Raw genomic sequence first — 20,271 nt, 5'->3', positions numbered from 1 at the left:
GAAACGGATATTGCCTTCCCTTTAAGTAGAGGGTCAGGGACAGCCTCCCTGGCTTACGGCCATACTAGTCTGAATACGCCCGATCTCGTCCGATCTCGGAAGCTAAGCAGGTTCGGGCCTGGTTAGTACTTGGATGGGAGACCGCCTGGGAATACCAGGTGCTGTAAGCTTTTGCATCTTTTACACACCAGAGGGCGACAAATCACGAGTTTTAACTTTGGATACACGCAATTTCATCATTATTTCAGATTTGACTTCCCCAAATTCACAGGCATACAATAGATCTTGTTCTCCAACGTAAACGGTCCCTAGTAACTAGGGTACATTCGTAAATAAATTGAGCATCATGGCTAGAAGTGACTAAATGTTGCCTAATCTTTCTCATCGAGAAATGACACAATTACAGCAACACAAAAAGGAACTCCACCGGGCAATGTTCAGTGTTCACAAGGAGCCTCATTCAACACGCACGGTTCCATTCCCATTCATGCAAAGCACGAAAGTGTAAAACTTGGGAACATACTTGAGAGCAAAGATCACATTCAATCTCATTCAAGGCACGGATGTGAATGCAACGGGATGAAATTACTGAAATGATGCCTGCCCTCGAACTGTGATGATGGACTACCCGACTCGCCAATAATATTGGGTTCTGGTGTATTGAAATACAGGAGCTGCTGGATTTGTGTGTTTTCTTACCCCCTCACCATAGTTTGTCAAATGTTTAAACAACTGAACTTATATTCAAGGTTTGTTTCTCTTCATATGTTTTACTGGTTTACATTTGTCTCAGCAACCTGTTGAATGATTCTTCTGCTTTCAAAACAAAATGACAACAGGATGAATGCACACACTTGAAAATATAATACATGCAATGTTATGCATCATAGTGATGCAACCTCCTTTCAGTTTCATACTGCATGTCAATTGAAATCCTTACTGAAATGCACACCTTCTCAAGATTGCGCTTGACTGGCGTGTCAGGCACTCAATTACAGCTGTTTTATCAAGACAATGTGTTCGTTTTGTAAAATATAGTTCCGGTCTGGTGTGGCACCCCAGCTAACGCACAACGTTGCCACAACGTTGCCACAACGTTTCGTGTTAGCAGGGACTGTCTGCGGCGCGCTGGTGTGTCCCGGACTTTAGAGTAGAGAGACAGTTCATTTGCAAGTATGAGCGGCAGAAACGGATATTGCCTTCCCTTTAAGTAGAGCGTCAGGGACAGCCTCCCTGGCTTACGGCCATACTAGCCTGAATACGCCCGATCTCGGAAGCTAAGCAGGCTCGGGCCTGGTCAGTACTTGGATGGGAGACTGCCTGGGATTACCAGGTGCTGTAAGCTTTTGCATCTTTTACACACCAGAGGGCGACAAATCACGAGTTTTAACTTTGGATACACGCAATTTCATCATTATTTCAGATTTGACTTCCCCAAATACACAGGCATACAATAGATCTTGTTCTCCAACGTAAACGGTCCCTAGTAACTAGGGTACATTCGTAAATAAATTGAGCATCATGGCTAGAAGTGACTAAATGTTGCCTAATCTTTCTCATCGAGAAATGACACAATTACAGCAACACAAAAAGGAACTCCACCGGACAAAGTTCAGTGCTCACAAGGAGCCTCATTCAACACACACGGTTCCATTCCCATTCATGCAAAGCACGAAAGTGTAAAACTTGGGAACATACTTGAGAGCAAAGATCACATTCAATCTCATTCAAGGCACGGATGTGAATGCAACGGGATGAAATTACTGAAATGATGCCTGCCCTCGAACTGTGATGATGGACTACCCGACTCGCCAATAATATTGGGTTCTGGTGTATTGAAATACAGGAGCTGCTGGATTTGTGTGTTTTCTTACCCCCTCACCATAGTTTGTCAAATGTTTAAACAACTGAACTTATATTCAAGGTTTGTTTCTCTTCATATGTTTTACTGGTTTACATTTGTCTCAGCAACCTGTTGAATGATTCTTCTGCTTTCAAAACAAAATGACAACAGGATGAATGCACACACTTGAAAATACAATACATGCAATGTTATGCATCATAGTGATGCAACCTCCTTTCAGTTTCATACTGCATGTCAATTGAAATCCTTACTGAAATGCACACCTTCTCAAGATTGCGCTTGACTGGCGTGTCAGGCACTCAATTACAGCTGTATTATCAAGACAATGTGTTCGTTTTGTAAAATATAGTTCCGGTCTGGTGTGGCACCCCAGCTAACGCACAACGTTGCCACAACGTTTCGTGTTAGCAGGGACTGTCTGCGGCGCGCTGGTGTGTCCCGGACTTTAGAGTAGAGAGACAGTTCAACTGCAAGTATGAGCGGCAGAAACGGATATTGCCTTCCCTTTAAGTAGAGCGTCAGGGACAGCCTCCCTGGCTTACGGCCATACTAGCCTGAATACGCCCGATCTCGTCCGATCTCGGAAGCTAAGCAGGCTCGGGCCTGGTCAGTACTTGGATGGTAGACCGCCTGGGAATACCAGGTGCTGTAAGCTTTTGCATCTTTTACACACCAGAGGGCGACAAATCACGAGTTTTAACTTTGGATACACGCAATTTCATCATTATTTCAGATTTGACTTCCCCAAATACACAGGCATACAATAGATCTTGTTCTCCAACGTAAACGGTCCCTAGTAACTAGGGTACATTCGTAAATAAATTGAGCATCATGGCTAGAAGTGACTAAATGTTGCCTAATCTTTCTCATCGAGAAATGACACAATTACAGCAACACAAAAAGGAACTCCACCGGACAAAGTTCAGTGCTCACAAGGAGCCTCATTCAACACACACGGTTCCATTCCCATTCATGCAAAGCACGAAAGTGTAAAACTTGGGAACATACTTGAGAGCAAAGATCACATTCAATCTCATTCAAGGCACGGATGTGAATGCAACGGGATGAAATTACTGAAATGATGCCTGCCCTCGAACTGTGATGATGGACTACCCGACTCGCCAATAATATTGGGTTCTGGTGTATTGAAATACAGGAGCTGCTGGATTTGTGTGTTTTCTTACCCCCTCACCATAGTTTGTCAAATGTTTAAACAACTGAAGTTATATTCAAGGTTTGTTTCTCTTCATATGTTTTACTGGTTTACATTTGTCTCAGCAACCTGTTGAATGATTCTTCTGCTTTCAAAACAAAATGACAACAGGATGAATGCACACACTTGAAAATACAATACATGCAATGTTATGCATCATAGTGATGCAACCTCCTTTCAGTTTCATACTGCATGTCAATTGAAATCCTTACTGAAATGCACACCTTCTCAAGATTGCGCTTGACTGGCGTGTCAGGCACTCAATTACAGCTGTATTATCAAGACAATGTGTTCGTTTTGTAAAATATAGTTCCGGTCTGGTGTGGCACCCCAGCTAACGCACAACGTTGCCACAACGTTTCGTGTTAGCAGGGACTGTCTGCGGCGCGCTGGTGTGTCCCGGACTTTAGAGTAGAGAGACAGTTCAACTGCAAGTATGAGTGGCAGAAACGGATATTGCCTTCCCTTTAAGTAGAGGGTCAGGGACAGCCTCCCTGGCTTACGGCCATACTAGTCTGAATACGCCCGATCTCGTCCGATCTCGGAAGCTAAGCAGGTTCGGGCCTGGTTAGTACTTGGATGGGAGACCGCCTGGGAATACCAGGTGCTGTAAGCTTTTGCATCTTTTACACACCAGAGGGCGACAAATCACGAGTTTTAACTTTGGATACACGCAATTTCATCATTATTTCAGATTTGACTTCCCCAAATTCACAGGCATACAATAGATCTTGTTCTCCAACGTAAACGGTCCCTAGTAACTAGGGTACATTCGTAAATAAATTGAGCATCATGGCTAGAAGTGACTAAATGTTGCCTAATCTTTCTCATCGAGAAATGACACAATTACAGCAACACAAAAAGGAACTCCACCGGGCAATGTTCAGTGTTCACAAGGAGCCTCATTCAACACGCACGGTTCCATTCCCATTCATGCAAAGCACGAAAGTGTAAAACTTGGGAACATACTTGAGAGCAAAGATCACATTCAATCTCATTCAAGGCACGGATGTGAATGCAACGGGATGAAATTACTGAAATGATGCCTGCCCTCGAACTGTGATGATGGACTACCCGACTCGCCAATAATATTGGGTTCTGGTGTATTGAAATACAGGAGCTGCTGGATTTGTGTGTTTTCTTACCCCCTCACCATAGTTTGTCAAATGTTTAAACAACTGAACTTATATTCAAGGTTTGTTTCTCTTCATATGTTTTACTGGTTTACATTTGTCTCAGCAACCTGTTGAATGATTCTTCTGCTTTCAAAACAAAATGACAACAGGATGAATGCACACACTTGAAAATATAATACATGCAATGTTATGCATCATAGTGATGCAACCTCCTTTCAGTTTCATACTGCATGTCAATTGAAATCCTTACTGAAATGCACACCTTCTCAAGATTGCGCTTGACTGGCGTGTCAGGCACTCAATTACAGCTGTTTTATCAAGACAATGTGTTCGTTTTGTAAAATATAGTTCCGGTCTGGTGTGGCACCCCAGCTAACGCACAACGTTGCCACAACGTTGCCACAACGTTTCGTGTTAGCAGGGACTGTCTGCGGCGCGCTGGTGTGTCCCGGACTTTAGAGTAGAGAGACAGTTCATTTGCAAGTATGAGCGGCAGAAACGGATATTGCCTTCCCTTTAAGTAGAGCGTCAGGGACAGCCTCCCTGGCTTACGGCCATACTAGCCTGAATACGCCCGATCTCGGAAGCTAAGCAGGCTCGGGCCTGGTCAGTACTTGGATGGGAGACTGCCTGGGATTACCAGGTGCTGTAAGCTTTTGCATCTTTTACACACCAGAGGGCGACAAATCACGAGTTTTAACTTTGGATACACGCAATTTCATCATTATTTCAGATTTGACTTCCCCAAATACACAGGCATACAATAGATCTTGTTCTCCAACGTAAACGGTCCCTAGTAACTAGGGTACATTCGTAAATAAATTGAGCATCATGGCTAGAAGTGACTAAATGTTGCCTAATCTTTCTCATCGAGAAATGACACAATTACAGCAACACAAAAAGGAACTCCACCGGACAAAGTTCAGTGCTCACAAGGAGCCTCATTCAACACACACGGTTCCATTCCCATTCATGCAAAGCACGAAAGTGTAAAACTTGGGAACATACTTGAGAGCAAAGATCACATTCAATCTCATTCAAGGCACGGATGTGAATGCAACGGGATGAAATTACTGAAATGATGCCTGCCCTCGAACTGTGATGATGGACTACCCGACTCGCCAATAATATTGGGTTCTGGTGTATTGAAATACAGGAGCTGCTGGATTTGTGTGTTTTCTTACCCCCTCACCATAGTTTGTCAAATGTTTAAACAACTGAACTTATATTCAAGGTTTGTTTCTCTTCATATGTTTTACTGGTTTACATTTGTCTCAGCAACCTGTTGAATGATTCTTCTGCTTTCAAAACAAAATGACAACAGGATGAATGCACACACTTGAAAATACAATACATGCAATGTTATGCATCATAGTGATGCAACCTCCTTTCAGTTTCATACTGCATGTCAATTGAAATCCTTACTGAAATGCACACCTTCTCAAGATTGCGCTTGACTGGCGTGTCAGGCACTCAATTACAGCTGTATTATCAAGACAATGTGTTCGTTTTGTAAAATATAGTTCCGGTCTGGTGTGGCACCCCAGCTAACGCACAACGTTGCCACAACGTTTCGTGTTAGCAGGGACTGTCTGCGGCGCGCTGGTGTGTCCCGGACTTTAGAGTAGAGAGACAGTTCAACTGCAAGTATGAGCGGCAGAAACGGATATTGCCTTCCCTTTAAGTAGAGCGTCAGGGACAGCCTCCCTGGCTTACGGCCATACTAGCCTGAATACGCCCGATCTCGTCCGATCTCGGAAGCTAAGCAGGCTCGGGCCTGGTCAGTACTTGGATGGTAGACCGCCTGGGAATACCAGGTGCTGTAAGCTTTTGCATCTTTTACACACCAGAGGGCGACAAATCACGAGTTTTAACTTTGGATACACGCAATTTCATCATTATTTCAGATTTGACTTCCCCAAATACACAGGCATACAATAGATCTTGTTCTCCAACGTAAACGGTCCCTAGTAACTAGGGTACATTCGTAAATAAATTGAGCATCATGGCTAGAAGTGACTAAATGTTGCCTAATCTTTCTCATCGAGAAATGACACAATTACAGCAACACAAAAAGGAACTCCACCGGACAAAGTTCAGTGCTCACAAGGAGCCTCATTCGACACACACGGTTCCATTCCCATTCATGCAAAGCACGAAAGTGAAAAACTTGGGAACATACTTGAGAGCAAAGATCACATTCAATCTCATTCAAGGCACGGATGTGAATGCAACGGGATGAAATTACTGAAATGATGCCTGCCCTCGAACTGTGATGATGGACTACCCGACTCGCCAATAATATTGGGTTCTGGTGTATTGAAATACAGGAGCTGCTGGATTTGTGTGTTTTCTTACCCCCTCACCATAGTTTGTCAAATGTTTAAACAACTGAACTTATATTCAAGGTTTGTTTCTCTTCATATGTTTTACTGGTTTACATTTGTCTCAGCAACCTGTTGAATGATTCTTCTGCTTTCAAAACAAAATGACAACAGGATGAATGCACACACTTGAAAATACAATACATGCAATGTTATGCATCATAGTGATGCAACCTCCTTTCAGTTTCATACTGCATGTCAATTGAAATCCTTACTGAAATGCACACCTTCTCAAGATTGCGCTTGACTGGCGTGTCAGGCACTCAATTACAGCTGTATTATCAAGACAATGTGTTCGTTTTGTAAAATATAGTTCCGGTCTGGTGTGGCACCCCAGCTAACGCACAACGTTGCCACAACGTTTCGTGTTAGCAGGGACTGTCTGCGGCGCGCTGGTGTGTCCCGGACTTTAGAGTAGAGAGACAGTTCAACTGCAAGTATGAGCGGCAGAAACGGATATTGCCTTCCCTTTAAGTAGAGCGTCAGGGACAGCCTCCCTGGCTTACGGCCACACTAGCCTGAATACGCCCGATCTCGTCCGATCTCGGAAGCTAAGCAGGCTCGGGCCTGGTCAGTACTTGGATGGTAGACCGCCTGGGAATACCAGGTGCTGTAAGCTTTTGCATCTTTTACACACCAGAGGGCGACAAATCACGAGTTTTAACTTTGGATACACGCAATTTCATCATTATTTCAGATTTGACTTCCCCAAATACACAGGCATACAATAGATCTTGTTCTCCAACGTAAACGGTCCCTAGTAACTAGGGTACATTCGTAAATAAATTGAGCATCATGGCTAGAAGTGACTAAATGTTGCCTAATCTTTCTCATCGAGAAATGACACAATTACAGCAACACAAAAAGGAACTCCACCGGACAAAGTTCAGTGCTCACAAGGAGCCTCATTCAACACACACGGTTCCATTCCCATTCATGCAAAGCACGAAAGTGTAAAACTTGGGAACATACTTGAGAGCAAAGATCACATTCAATCTCATTCATGGCACGGATGTGAATGCAACGGGATGAAATTACTGAAATGATGCCTGCCCTCGAACTGTGATGATGGACTACCCGACTCGCCAATAATATTGGGTTCTGGTGTATTGAAATACAGGAGCTGCTGGATTTGTGTGTTTTCTTACCCCCTCACCATAGTTTGTCAAATGTTTAAACAACTAAACTTATATTCAAGGTTTGATTCTCTTCATATGTTTTACTGGTTTACATTTGTCTCAGCAACCTGTTGAATGATTCTTCTGCTTTCAAAACAAAATGACAACAGGATGAATGCACACACTTGAAAATACAATACATGCAATGTTATGCATCATAGTGATGCAACCTCCTTTCAGTTTCATACTGCATGTCAATTGAAATCCTTACTGAAATGCACACCTTCTCAAGATTGCGCTTGACTGGCGTGTCAGGCACTCAATTACAGCTGTTTTATCAAGACAATGTGTTCGTTTTGTAATATATAGTTCCGGTCTGGTGTGGCACCCCAGCTAACGCACAACGTTGCCACAATGTTGCCACAACGTGGCGTGTTAGCAGGGACTGTCTGCGGCGCGCTGGTGTGTCCCAGGCTTTAGAGAAGAGAGACAGTTCAACTGTAAGTATGAACGGCAGAAACGGATATTGCCTTCCCTTTAAGTAGAGCGTCAGGGACAGCCTTTCTGGCTTACGGCCCTACTAGCCTGAATACGCCCGATCTCGTCCGATCTCGGAAGCTAAGCAGGCTCGTTCCTGGTCAGTACTTGCATGGGAGACCGCCTGGGAATACCAGGTGCTGTAAGCTTTTGCATCTTTTACACACCAGAGGGCGACAAATCACGAGTTTTAACTTTGGATACACGCAATTTCATCATTATTTCAGATTTGACTTCCCCAAATACACAGGCATACAATAGATCTTGTTCTCCAACGTAAACGGTCCCTAGTAACTAGGGTACATTCGTAAATAAATTGAGCATCATGGCTAGAAGTGACTAAATGTTGCCTAATCTTTCTCATCGAGAAATGACACAATTACAGCAACACAAAAAGGAACTCCACCGGACAAAGTTCAGTGCTCACAAGGAGCCTCATTCAACACACACGGTTCCATTCCCATTCATGCAAAGCACGAAAGTGTAAAACTTGGGAACATACTTGAGAGCAAAGATCACATTCAATCTCATTCAAGGCACGGATGTGAATGCAACGGGATGAAATTACTGAAATGATGCCTGCCCTCGAACTGTGATGATGGACTACCCGACTCGCCAATAATATTGGGTTCTGGTGAATTGAAATACAGGAGCTGCTGGATTTGTGTGTTTTCTTACCCCCTCACCATAGTTTGTCAAATGTTTAAACAACTGAACTTATATTCAAGGTTTGTTTCTCTTCATATGTTTTACTGGTTTACATTTGTCTCAGCAACCTGTTGAATGATTCTTCTGCTTTCAAAGCAAAATGACAACAGGATGAATGCACACACTTGAAAATACAATACATGCAATGTTATGCATCATAGTGATGCAACCTCCTTTCAGTTTCATACTGCATGTCAATTGAAATCCTTACTGAGATGCACACCTTCTCAAGATTGCGCTTGACAGGCGTGTCAGGAACTCAATTACAGCTGTTTTATCAAGACAATGTGTTCGTTTTGTAAAATATAGTTCCGGTCTGGAGTGGCACCCCAGCTAACGCACAACGTTGCCACAACGTTTCGTGTTAGCAGGGACTGTCTGCGGCGCGCTGGTGTGTCCCGGACTTTAGAGTAGAGAGACAGTTCAACAGCAAGTATGAGCGACAGAAACGGATATTGCCTTCCCTTTAAGTAGAGCGTCAGGGACAGCTTCCCTGGCTTACGGCCATACTAGCCTGAATACGCCCGATCTCGTCCGATCTTGGAAGCTAAGCAGGCTCGGGCCTGGTCAGTACTTGGATGGGAGACCGCCTGGGAATACCAGGTGCTGTAAGTTTTTGCATCTTTTACACACCAGAGGGCAACAAATCACGAGTTTTAACTTTGGATACACGCAATTTCATCATTATTTCAGATTTGACTTCCCCAAATACACAGGCATACAATAGATCTTGTTCTCCAACGTAAACGGTCCCTAGTAACTAGGGTACATTCGTAAATAAATTGAGCATCATGGCTAGAAGTGACTAAATGTTGCCTAATCTTTCTCATCGAGAAATGACACAATTACAGCAACACAGAAAGGAACTCCACCGGACAAAGTTCAGTGCTCACAAGGAGCCTCATTCAACACACACGGTTCCATTCCCATTCATGCAAAGCACGAAAGTGTAAAACTTGGGAACATACTTGAGAGCAAAGATCACATTCAATCTCATTCAAGGCACGGATGTGAATGCAACGGGATGAAATTACTGAAATGATGCCTGCCCTCGAACTGTGATGATGGACTACCCGACTCGCCAATAATATTGGGTTCTGGTGTATTGAAATACAGGAGCTGCTGGATTTGTGTGTTTTCTTACCCCCTCACCATAGTTTGTCAAATGTTTAAACAACTGAACTTATATTCAAGGTTTGTTTCTCTTCATATGTTTTACTGGTTTACATTTGTCTCAGCAACCTCAGCAAAAATGATTCTTCTACTTTCAAAACAAAATGACAACAGGATGAATGCACACACTTGAAAATACAATACATGCAATGTTATGCATCATAGTGATGCAACCTCCTTTCAGTTTCATACTGCATGTCAATTGAAATCCTTACTGAAATGCACACCTTCTCAAGATTGCGCTTGACTGGCGTGTCAGGCACTCAATTACAGCTGTTTTATCAAGACAAATGTGTTCGTTTTGTAATATATAGTTCCGGTCTGGTGTGGCACCCCAGCTAACGCACAACGTTGCCACAACGTTTCGTGTTAGCAGGGACTGTCTGCGGCGCGCTGGTGTGTCCCGGACTTTAGAGTAGAGAGACAGTTCAACTGCAAGTATGAGCGGCAGAAACGGATATTGCCTTCCCTTTAAGTAGAGCGTCAGGGACAGCCTCCCTGGCTTACGGCCATACTAGCCTGAATACGCCCGATCTCGTCCGATCTCGGAAGCTAAGCAGGCTCGGGCCTGGTCAGTACTTGGATGGGAGACCGCCTGGGAATACCAGGTGCTGTAAGCTTTTGCATCTTTTACACACCAGAGGGCGACAAATCACGAGTTTTAACTTTGGATACACGCAATTTCATCATTATTTCAGATTTGACTTCCCCGAATACACAGGCATACAATAGATCTTGTTCTCCAACGTAAACGGTCCCTAGTAACTAGGGTACATTCGTAAATAAATTGAGCATCATGGCTAGAAGTGACTAAATGTTGCCTAATCTTTCTCATCGAGAAATTACACAATTACAGCAACACAAAAAGGAACTCCACCGGACAAAGTTCAGTGCTCACAAGGAGCCTCATTCAACACACACGGTTCCATTCCCATTCATGCAAAGCACGAAAGTGTAAAACTTGGGAACATACTTGAGAGCAAAGATCACATTCAATCTCATTCAAGGCACGGATGTGAATGCAACGGGATGAAATTACTGAAATGATGCCTGCCCTCGAACTGTGATGATGGACTACCCGACTCGCCAATAATATTGGGTTCTGGTGTATTGAAATACAGGAGCTGCTGGATTTGTGTGTTTTCTTACCCCCTCACCATAGTTTGTCAAATGTTTAAACAACTGAACTTATATTCAAGGTTTGTTTCTCTTCATATGTTTTACTGGTTTACATTTGTCTCAGCAACCTGTTGAATGATTCTTCTGCTTTCAAAACAAAATGACAACAGGATGAATGCACACACTTGAAAATACAATACATGCAATGTTATGCATCATAGTGATGCAACCTCCTTTCAGTTTCATACTGCATGTCAATTGAAATCCTTACTGAAATGCACACCTTCTCAAGATTGCGCTTGACTGGCGTGTCAGGCACTCAATTACAGCTGTTTTATCAAGACAATGTGTTCGTTTTGTAAAATATAGTTCCGGTCTGGTGTGGCACCCCAGCTAACGCACAACGTTGCCACAACGTTTCGTGTTAGCAGGGACTGTCTGCAGCGTGCTGGTGTGTCCCGGACTTTAGAGTAGAGAGACAGTTCAACTGCAAGTATGAGCGGCAGAAACGGATATTGCCTTCCCTTTAAGTAGAGGGTCAAGGACAGCCTCCCTGGCTTACGGCCATACTAGCCTGAATACGCCCGATCTCGTCCGATCTCGGAAGCCAAGCAGGCTCGGGCCTGGTCAGTACTTGGATGGGAGACCACCTGGGAATACCAGGTGCTGTAAGCTTTTGCATCTTTTACACACCAGAGGGCGACAAATCACGAGTTTTAACTTTGGATACACGCAATTTCATCATTATTTCAGATTTTACTTCCCCAAATACACAGGCATACAATAGATCTTGTTCTCCAACGTAAACGGTCCCTAGTAACTAGGGTACATTCGTAAATAAATTGAGCATCATGGCTAGAAGTGACTAAATGTTGCCTAATCTTTCTCATCGAGAAATGACACAATTACAGCAACACAAAAAGGAACTCCACCGGACAAAGTTCAGTGCTCACAAGGAGCCTCATTCAACACACACGGTTCCATTCCCATTCATGCAAAGCACGAAAGTGTAAAACTTGGGAACATACTTGAGAGCAAAGATCACATTCAATCTCATTCAAGGCACGGATGTGAATGCAACGGGATGAAATTACTGAAATGATGCCTGCCCTCGAACTGTGATGATGGACTACCCGACTCGCCAATAATATTGGGTTCTGGTGTATTGAAATACAGGAGCTGCTGGATTTGTGTGTTTTCTTACCCCCTCACCATAGTTTGTCAAATGTTTAAACAACTGAACTTATATTCAAGGTTTGTTTCTCTTCATATGTTTTACTGGTTTACATTTGTCTCAGCAACCTGTTGAATGATTCTTCTGCTTTCAAAACAAAATGACAACAGGATGAATGCACACACTTGAAAATACAATACATGCAATGTTATGCATCATAGTGATGCAACCTCCTTTCAGTTTCATACTGCATGTCAATTGAAATCCTTACTGAAATGCACACCTTCTCAAGATTGCGCTTGACTGGCGTGTCAGGCACTCAATTACAGCTGTTTTATCAAGACAATGTGTTCGTTTTGTAATATATAGTTCCGGTCTGGTGTGGCACCCCAGCTAACGCACAACGTTGCCACAATGTTGCCACAACGTGGCGTGTTAGCAGGGACTGTCTGCGGCGCGCTGGTGTGTCCCGGGCTTTAGAGTAGAGAGACAGTTCAACTGTAAGTATGAACGGCAGAAACGGATATTGCCTTCCCTTTAAGTAGAGCGTCAGGGACAGCCTCCCTGGCTTACGGCCTACTAGCCTGAATACGCCCGATCTCGTCCGATCTCGGAAGCTAAGCAGGCTCGGGCCTGGTCAGTACTTGGATGGGAGACCGCCTGGGAATACCAGGTGCTGCAAGCTTTTGCATCTTTTACACACCAGAGGGCGACAAATCACGATTTTTAACTTTGGATACACGCAATTTCATCATTATTTCAGATTTGACTTCCCCAAATACACAGGCATACAATAGATCTTGTTCTCCAACGTAAACGGTCCCTAGTAACTAGGGTACATTCGTAAATAAATTGAGCATCATGGCTAGAAGTGACTAAATGTTGCCTAATCTTTCTCATCGAGAAATGACACAATTACAGCAACACAAAAAGGAACTCCACCGGACAAAGTTCAGTGCTCACAAGGAGCCTCATTCAACACACACGGTTCCATTCCCATTCATGCAAAGCACGAAAGTGTAAAACTTGGGAACATACTTGAGAGCAAAGATCACATTCAATCTCATTCAAGGCACGGATGTGAATGCAACGGGATGAAATTACTGAAATGATGCCTGCCCTCGAACTGTGATGATGGACTACCCGACTCGCCAATAATATTGGGTTCTGGTGTATTGAAATACAGGAGCTGCTGGATTTGTGTGTTTTCTTACCCCCTCACCATAGTTTGTCAAATGTTTAAACAACTGAACTTATATTCAAGGTTTGTTTCTCTTCATATGTTTTACTGGTTTACATTTGTCTCAGCAACCTGTTGAATGATTCTTCTGCTTTCAAAACAAAATGACAACAGGATGAATGCACACACTTGAAAATACAATACATGCAATGTTATGCATCATAGTGATGCAACCTCCTTTCAGTTTCATACTGCATGTCAATTGAAATCCTTACTGAAATGCACACCTTCTCAAGATTGCGCTTGACTGGCGTGTCAGGCACTCAATTACAGCTGTTTTATCAAGACAATGTGTTCGTTTTGTAATATATAGTTCCGGTCTGGTGTGGCACCCCAGCTAACGCACAACGTTGCCACAATGTTGCCACAACGTGGCGTGTTAGCAGGGACTGGCTGCGGCGCGCTGGTGTGTCCCGGGCTTTAGAGTAGAGATACAGTTCAACTGCAAGTATGACCGGCAGAAACGGATATTGCCTTCCCTTTAAGTAGAGCGTCAGGGACAGCCTCCCTGGCTTACGGCCATACTAGCCTGAATACGCCCGATCTCGTCCGATCTCGGAAGCCAAGCAGGCTTGGGCCTGGTCATTACTTGGATGGGAGACCGCCTGGGAATACCAGGTGCTGTAAGCTTTTGCACCTTTTACACACCAGAGGGCGACAAATCACGAGTTTTAACTTTGGATACACACAATTTCATCATTATTTCAGATTTTACTTCCCCAAATACACAGGCATACAATAGATCTTGTTCTCCAACGTAAACGGTCCCTAGTAACTAGGGTACATTCGTAAATAAATTGAGCATCATGGCTAGAAGTGACTAAATGTTGCCTAATCTTTCTCATCGAGAAATGACACAATTACAGCAACACAAAAAGGAACTCCACCGGACAAAGTTCAGTGCTCACAAGGAGCCTCATTCAACACACACGGTTCCATTCCCATTCATGCAAAGCACGAAAGTGTAAAACTTGGGAACATACTTGAGAGCAAAGATCACATTCAATCTCATTCACGGCACGGATGTGAATGCAACGGGATGAAATTACTGAAATGATGCCTGCCCTCGAACTGTGATGATGGACTACCCGACACGCCAATAATATTGGGTTCTGGTGTATTGAAATACAGGAGCTGCTGGATTTGTTTGTTTTCTTACCCCCTCACCATAGTTTGTCAAATGTTTAAACAACTGAACTTATATTCAAGGTTTGTTTCTCTTCATATGTTTTACTGGTTTACATTTGTCTCAGCAACCTGTTGAATGATTCTTCTGCTTTCAAAACAAAATGACAACAGGATGAATGCACACACTTGAAAATACAATACATGCAATGTTATGCATCATAGTGATGCAACCTCCTTTCAGTTTCATACTGCATGTCAATTGAAATCCTTACTGAAATGCACACCTTCTCAAGATTTCGCTTGACTGGCGTGTCAGGCACTCAATTACAGCTGTTTTATCAAGACAAATGTGTTCGTTTTGTAAAATATAGTTCCGGTCTGGTGTGGCACCCCAGCTAACGCACAACGTTGCCACAACGTGGCATATTAGCAGGGACTGTCTGCGGCGCGCTGGTGTGTCCCGGGCTTTAGAGTAGAGAGACAGTTCAACTGTAAGTATGTACGGCAGAAACGGATATTGCCTTCCCTTTAAGTAGAGCTTCAGGGACAGCATTCCTGGCTTACGGCCATACTAGCCTGAATACGCCCGATCTCGTCCGATCTCGGAAGCTAAGCAGGCTCGGGCCTGGTCAGTACTTGGATGGGAGACCGCCTGGGAATACCAGGTGCTGTAAGCTTTTGCATCTTTTACACACCAGAGGGCGACAAATCACGAGTTTTAACTTTGGATACACGCAATTTCATCATTATTTCAGATTTGACTTCCCCAAATACACAGGCATACAATAGATCTTGTTCTCCAACGTAAACGGTCCCTAGTAACTAGGGTACATTCGTAAATAAATTGAGCATCATGGCTAGAAGTGACTAAATGTTGCCTAATCTTTCTCATCGAGAAATGACACAATTACAGCAAAACAAAAAGGAACTCCACCGGACAAAGTTCAGTGCTCACAAGGAGCCTCATTCAACACACACGGTTCCATTCCCATTCATGCAAAGCACGAAAGTGTAAAACTTGGGAACATACTTGAGAGCAAAGATCACATTCAATCTCATTCAAGGCACGGATGTGAATGCAACGGGATGAAATTACTGAAATGATGCCTGCCCTCGAACTGTGATGATGGACTACCCGACTCGCCAATAATATTGGGTTCTGGTGTATTGAAATACAGGAGCTGCTGGATTTGTGTGTTTTCTTACCCCCTCACCATAGTTTGTCAAATGTTTAAACAACTGAACTTATATTCAAGGTTTGTTTCTCTTCATATGTTTTACTGGTTTACATTTGTCTCAGCAACCTGTTGAATGATTCTTCTGCTTTCAAAACAAAATGACAACAGGATGAATGCACACACTTGAAAATACAATACATGCAATGTTATGCATCATAGTGATGCAACCTCCTTTCAGTTTCATACTGCATGTCAATTGAATTCCTCACTGAAATGCACACCTTCTCAAGATTGCGCTTGACTGGCGTGTCAGGCACTCAATTACAGCTGTATTATCAAGACAATGTGTTCGTTTTGTAAAATATAGTTCCGGTCTGGTGTGGCACCCCAGCTAACGCACAACGTTGCCACAACGTTTCGTGTTAGCAGGGACTGTCTGCGGCGCGCTGGTGTGTCCCGGACTTTAGAGTAGAGAGACAGATCAACTGCAAGTATGAGCGGCAGAAACGGATATTGCCTTCCCTTTAAGTAGAGCGTCAGGGACAGCCTCCCTTGCTTACGACCATACTAGCCTGAATACGCACGATCTCGTCCGATCTCGGAAGCTAAGCAGGCTCGGGCCTGGTCAGTACTTGAATGGGAGACCGCCTGGGAATACCAGGTGCTGTAAGCTTTTTCATCTTTTACACACCAGAGGGCGACAAATCACGAGTTTTAACTTTGGATACACGCAATTTCATCATTATTTCAGATTTGACTTCCCCAAATACACAGGCATACAATAGATCTTGTTCTCCAACGTAAACGGTCCCTAGAAACTAGGGTACATTCGTAAATAAATTCAGCATCATGGCTAGAAGTGACTAAATGTTGCCTAATCTATCTCATCGAGAAATGACACAATTACAGCAACACAAAAAGGAACTCCACCGGACAAAGTTCAGTGCTCACAAGGAGCCTCATTCAACACACACGGTTCCATTCCCATTCATGCAAAGCACGAAAGTGTAAAACTTGGGAACATACTTGAGAGCAAAGATCACATTCAATCTCATTCAAGGCACGGATGTGAATGCAACGGGATGAAATAACTGAAATGATGCCTGCCCTCGAACTGTGATGATGGACTACCCGACTCGCCAATAATATTGGCTTCTGGTGTATTAAAATACAGGAGCTGCTGGATGTGTGTGTTTTCTTTCCCCCTCACCATAGTTTGTCAAATGTTTAAACAACTGAACTTATATTCAAGGTTTGTTTCTCTTCATATGTTTTACTGGTTTACATTTGTCTCAGCAACCTGTTGAATGATTCTTCTGCTTTCAAAACAAAATGACAACAGGATGAATGCACACACTTGAAAATACAATACATGCAATGTTATGCATCATAGTGATGCAACCTCCTTTCAGTTTCATACTGCATGTCAATTGAAATCCTTACTGAAATGCACACCTTCTCAAGATTGCGCTTGACTGGCGTGTCAGGCACTCAATTACAGCTGTTTTATCAAGACAATGTGTTCGTTTTGTAATATATAGTTCCGGTCTGGTGTGGCACCCCAGCTAACGCACAACGTTGCCACAACGTTTCGTGTTAGCAGGGACTGTCTGCGGCGCGCTGGTGTGTCCCGGACTTTAGAGTAGAGAGACAGTTCAACTGCAAGTATGAGCGGCAGAAACGGATATTGCCTTCCCTTTAAGTAGAGCGTCAGGGATAGCCTCCCTGGCTTACGGCCATACTAGCCTGAATACGCCCGATCTCGTCCGATCTCGGAAGCTAAGCAGGCTCGGGCCTGGTCAGTACTTGGATGGGAGACCGCCTGGGAATACCAGGTGCTGTAAGCTTTTGCATCTTTTACACACCAGAGGGCGACAAATCACGAGTTTTAACTTTGGATACACGCAATTTCATCATTATTTCAGATTTGACTTCCCCAAATACACAGGCATACAATAGATCTTGTTCTCCAACGTAAACGGTCCCTAGTAACTAGGGTACATTCGTAAATAAATTGAGCATCATGGCTAGAAGTGACTAAATGTTGCCTAATCTTTCTCATCGAGAAATGACACAATTACAGCAACACAAAAAGGAACTCCACCGGACAAAGTTCAGTGCTCACAAGGAGCCTCATTCAACACACACGGTTCCATTCCCATTCATGCAAAGCACGAAAGTGTAAAACTTGGGAACATACTTGAGAGCAAAGATCACATTCAATCTCATTCAAGGCACGGATGTGAATGCAACGGGATGAAATTACTGAAATGATGCCTGCCCTCGAACTGTGATGATGGACTACCCGACTCGCCAATAATATTGGGTTCTGGTGTATTGAAATACAGGAGCTGCTGGATTTGTGTGTTTTCTTACCCCCTCACCATAGTTTGTCAAATGTTTAAACAACTGAACTTATATTCAAGGTTTGTTTCTCTTCATATGTTTTACTGGTTTACATTTGTCTCAGCAACCTGTTGAATGATTCTTCTGCTTTCAAAACAAAATGACAACAGGATGAATGCACACACTTGAAAATACAATACATGCAATGTTATGCATCATAGTGATGCAACCTCCTTTCAGTTTCATACTGCATGTCAATAGAAATCCTTACTGAAATGCACACCTTCTCAAGATTGCGCTTGACTGGCGTGTCAGGCACTCAATTACAGCTGTTTTATCAAGAGAATGTGTTCGTTTTGTAATATATAGTTCCGGTCTGGTGTGGCACCCCAGCTAACGTACAACGTTGCCACAATGTTGCCACAACGTGGCGTGTTAGCAGGGACTGTCTGCGGCGCGCTGGTGTGTCCCGGGCTTTAGAGTAGAGAGACAGTTCAACTGTAAGTATGAACGGCAGAAACGGATATTGCCTTCCCTTTAAGTAGAGCGTCAGGGACAGCCTCCCTGGCTTACGGCCATACTAGCCTGAATACGCCCGATCTCGTCCGATCTCGGAAGCTAAGCAGGCTCGGGCCTGGTCAGTACTTGGATGGGAGACCGCCTGGGAATACCAGGTGCTGTAAGCTTTTGCATCTTTTACACACCAGAGGGCGACAAATCACGAGTTTTAACTTTGGATACACGCAATTTCATCATTATTTCAGATTTGACTTCCCCAAATACACAGGCATACAATAGATCTTGTTCTCCAACGTAAACGGTCCCTAGTAACTAGGGTACATTCGTAAATAAATTGAGCATCATGGCTAGAAGTGACTAAATGTTGCCTAATCTTTCTCATCGAGAAATGACACAATTACAGCAACACAAAAAGGAACTCCACCGGACAAAGTTCAGTGCTCACAAGGAGCTTCATTCAACACACACGGTTCCATTCCCATTCATGCAAAGCACGAAAGTGTAAAACTTGGGAACATACTTGAGAGCAAAGATCACATTCAATCTCATTCAAGGCACGGATGTGAATGCAACGGGATGAAATTACTGAAATGATGCCTGCCCTCGAACTGTGATGATGGACTACCCGACTCGCCAATAATATTGGGTTCTGGTGTATTGAAATACAGGAGCTGCTGGATTTGTGTGTTTTCTTACCCCCTCACCATAGTTTGTCAAATGTTTAAACAACTGAACTTATATTCAAGGTTTGTTTCTCTTCATATGTTTTACTGGTTTACATTTGTCTCAGCAACCTGTTGAATGATTCTTCTGCTTTCAAAACAAAATGACAACAGGATGAATGCACACACTTGAAAATACAATACATGCAATGTTATGCATCATAGTGATGCAACCTCCTTTCAGTTTCATACTGCATGTCAATTGAAATCCTTACTGAAATGCACACCTTCTCAAGATTGCGCTTGACTGGCGTGTCAGGCACACAATTACAGCTGTTTTATCAAGACAATGTGTTCGTTTTGTAATATATAGTTCCGGTCTGGTGTGGCACCCCAGCTAACGCACAACGTTGCCACAACGTGGCATGTTAGCAGGGACTGTCTGCGGTGCGCTGGTGTGTCCCGGGCTTTAGAGTAGAGAGACAGTTCAACTGTAAGTATGAACGGCAGAAACGGATATTGCCTTCCCTTTAAGTAGAGCGTCAGGGACACCCTCCCTGGCTTACGGCCATACTAGCCTGAATACGCCCGATCTCATCAGATCTCGGAAGCCAAGCGGGCTCGGGCCTGGTCAGTACTTGGATGGGAGACCGCCTGGGAATACCAGGTGCTGTAAGCTTTTGCACCTTTTACACACCAGAGGGCGACAAATCACGAGTTTTAACTTTGGATACACGCAATTTCATCATTATTTCAGATTTTACTTCCCCAA

General features: G+C 43.6%; 16 non-coding genes and 2 pseudogenes across 16 annotated transcripts; all 18 read left to right on the top strand.

The window, feature by feature from the left end:
• Positions 1–51: 51 nt before the first annotated feature.
• Positions 52–170, top strand: LOC136741523 (5S ribosomal RNA). The gene has a single exon (XR_010814212.1). It is a non-coding gene; the product is annotated as a 5S ribosomal RNA (ribosomal RNA).
• Positions 171–1,236: 1,066 nt separating this feature from the next.
• Positions 1,237–1,345, top strand: LOC136741744 (uncharacterized; annotated as a pseudogene).
• A 1,055-nt stretch (positions 1,346–2,400) lies between these two features.
• On the top strand, positions 2,401–2,519 carry LOC136741536 (5S ribosomal RNA). Its single transcript, XR_010814224.1, has one exon. It is a non-coding gene; the product is annotated as a 5S ribosomal RNA (ribosomal RNA).
• Positions 2,520–3,574: 1,055 nt separating this feature from the next.
• LOC136741521 (5S ribosomal RNA) lies at positions 3,575–3,693 on the top strand. Its single transcript, XR_010814210.1, has one exon. It is a non-coding gene; the product is annotated as a 5S ribosomal RNA (ribosomal RNA).
• A 1,066-nt stretch (positions 3,694–4,759) lies between these two features.
• Positions 4,760–4,868, top strand: LOC136741743 (uncharacterized; annotated as a pseudogene).
• Positions 4,869–5,923: 1,055 nt separating this feature from the next.
• LOC136741535 (5S ribosomal RNA) lies at positions 5,924–6,042 on the top strand. Its single transcript, XR_010814223.1, has one exon. It is a non-coding gene; the product is annotated as a 5S ribosomal RNA (ribosomal RNA).
• Positions 6,043–7,097: 1,055 nt separating this feature from the next.
• Positions 7,098–7,216, top strand: LOC136741617 (5S ribosomal RNA). Its single transcript, XR_010814302.1, has one exon. It is a non-coding gene; the product is annotated as a 5S ribosomal RNA (ribosomal RNA).
• Positions 7,217–8,282: 1,066 nt separating this feature from the next.
• Positions 8,283–8,401, top strand: LOC136741705 (5S ribosomal RNA). Its single transcript, XR_010814382.1, has one exon. It is a non-coding gene; the product is annotated as a 5S ribosomal RNA (ribosomal RNA).
• A 1,055-nt stretch (positions 8,402–9,456) lies between these two features.
• Positions 9,457–9,575, top strand: LOC136741611 (5S ribosomal RNA). The gene has a single exon (XR_010814296.1). It is a non-coding gene; the product is annotated as a 5S ribosomal RNA (ribosomal RNA).
• A 1,059-nt stretch (positions 9,576–10,634) lies between these two features.
• On the top strand, positions 10,635–10,753 carry LOC136741351 (5S ribosomal RNA). Its single transcript, XR_010814047.1, has one exon. It is a non-coding gene; the product is annotated as a 5S ribosomal RNA (ribosomal RNA).
• A 1,055-nt stretch (positions 10,754–11,808) lies between these two features.
• On the top strand, positions 11,809–11,927 carry LOC136741463 (5S ribosomal RNA). Its single transcript, XR_010814155.1, has one exon. It is a non-coding gene; the product is annotated as a 5S ribosomal RNA (ribosomal RNA).
• Positions 11,928–12,993: 1,066 nt separating this feature from the next.
• On the top strand, positions 12,994–13,111 carry LOC136741696 (5S ribosomal RNA). Its single transcript, XR_010814375.1, has one exon. It is a non-coding gene; the product is annotated as a 5S ribosomal RNA (ribosomal RNA).
• A 1,066-nt stretch (positions 13,112–14,177) lies between these two features.
• Positions 14,178–14,296, top strand: LOC136741631 (5S ribosomal RNA). The gene has a single exon (XR_010814315.1). It is a non-coding gene; the product is annotated as a 5S ribosomal RNA (ribosomal RNA).
• A 1,056-nt stretch (positions 14,297–15,352) lies between these two features.
• On the top strand, positions 15,353–15,471 carry LOC136741350 (5S ribosomal RNA). The gene has a single exon (XR_010814046.1). It is a non-coding gene; the product is annotated as a 5S ribosomal RNA (ribosomal RNA).
• A 1,055-nt stretch (positions 15,472–16,526) lies between these two features.
• LOC136741674 (5S ribosomal RNA) lies at positions 16,527–16,645 on the top strand. The gene has a single exon (XR_010814357.1). It is a non-coding gene; the product is annotated as a 5S ribosomal RNA (ribosomal RNA).
• Positions 16,646–17,700: 1,055 nt separating this feature from the next.
• LOC136741348 (5S ribosomal RNA) lies at positions 17,701–17,819 on the top strand. Its single transcript, XR_010814045.1, has one exon. It is a non-coding gene; the product is annotated as a 5S ribosomal RNA (ribosomal RNA).
• Positions 17,820–18,885: 1,066 nt separating this feature from the next.
• On the top strand, positions 18,886–19,004 carry LOC136741347 (5S ribosomal RNA). The gene has a single exon (XR_010814044.1). It is a non-coding gene; the product is annotated as a 5S ribosomal RNA (ribosomal RNA).
• Positions 19,005–20,059: 1,055 nt separating this feature from the next.
• LOC136741527 (5S ribosomal RNA) lies at positions 20,060–20,178 on the top strand. Its single transcript, XR_010814216.1, has one exon. It is a non-coding gene; the product is annotated as a 5S ribosomal RNA (ribosomal RNA).
• The last annotated feature ends 93 nt before the right edge of the window (positions 20,179–20,271 follow it).

Source organism: Amia ocellicauda, unplaced genomic scaffold (assembly GCF_036373705.1).
Source record: "Amia ocellicauda isolate fAmiCal2 unplaced genomic scaffold, fAmiCal2.hap1 HAP1_SCAFFOLD_68, whole genome shotgun sequence".
NCBI lineage: Eukaryota > Metazoa > Chordata > Actinopteri > Amiiformes > Amiidae > Amia > Amia ocellicauda.
Note: the sequence above shows the minus strand (reverse complement) of the source record. Positions and strands in the feature narration are given on the sequence as shown.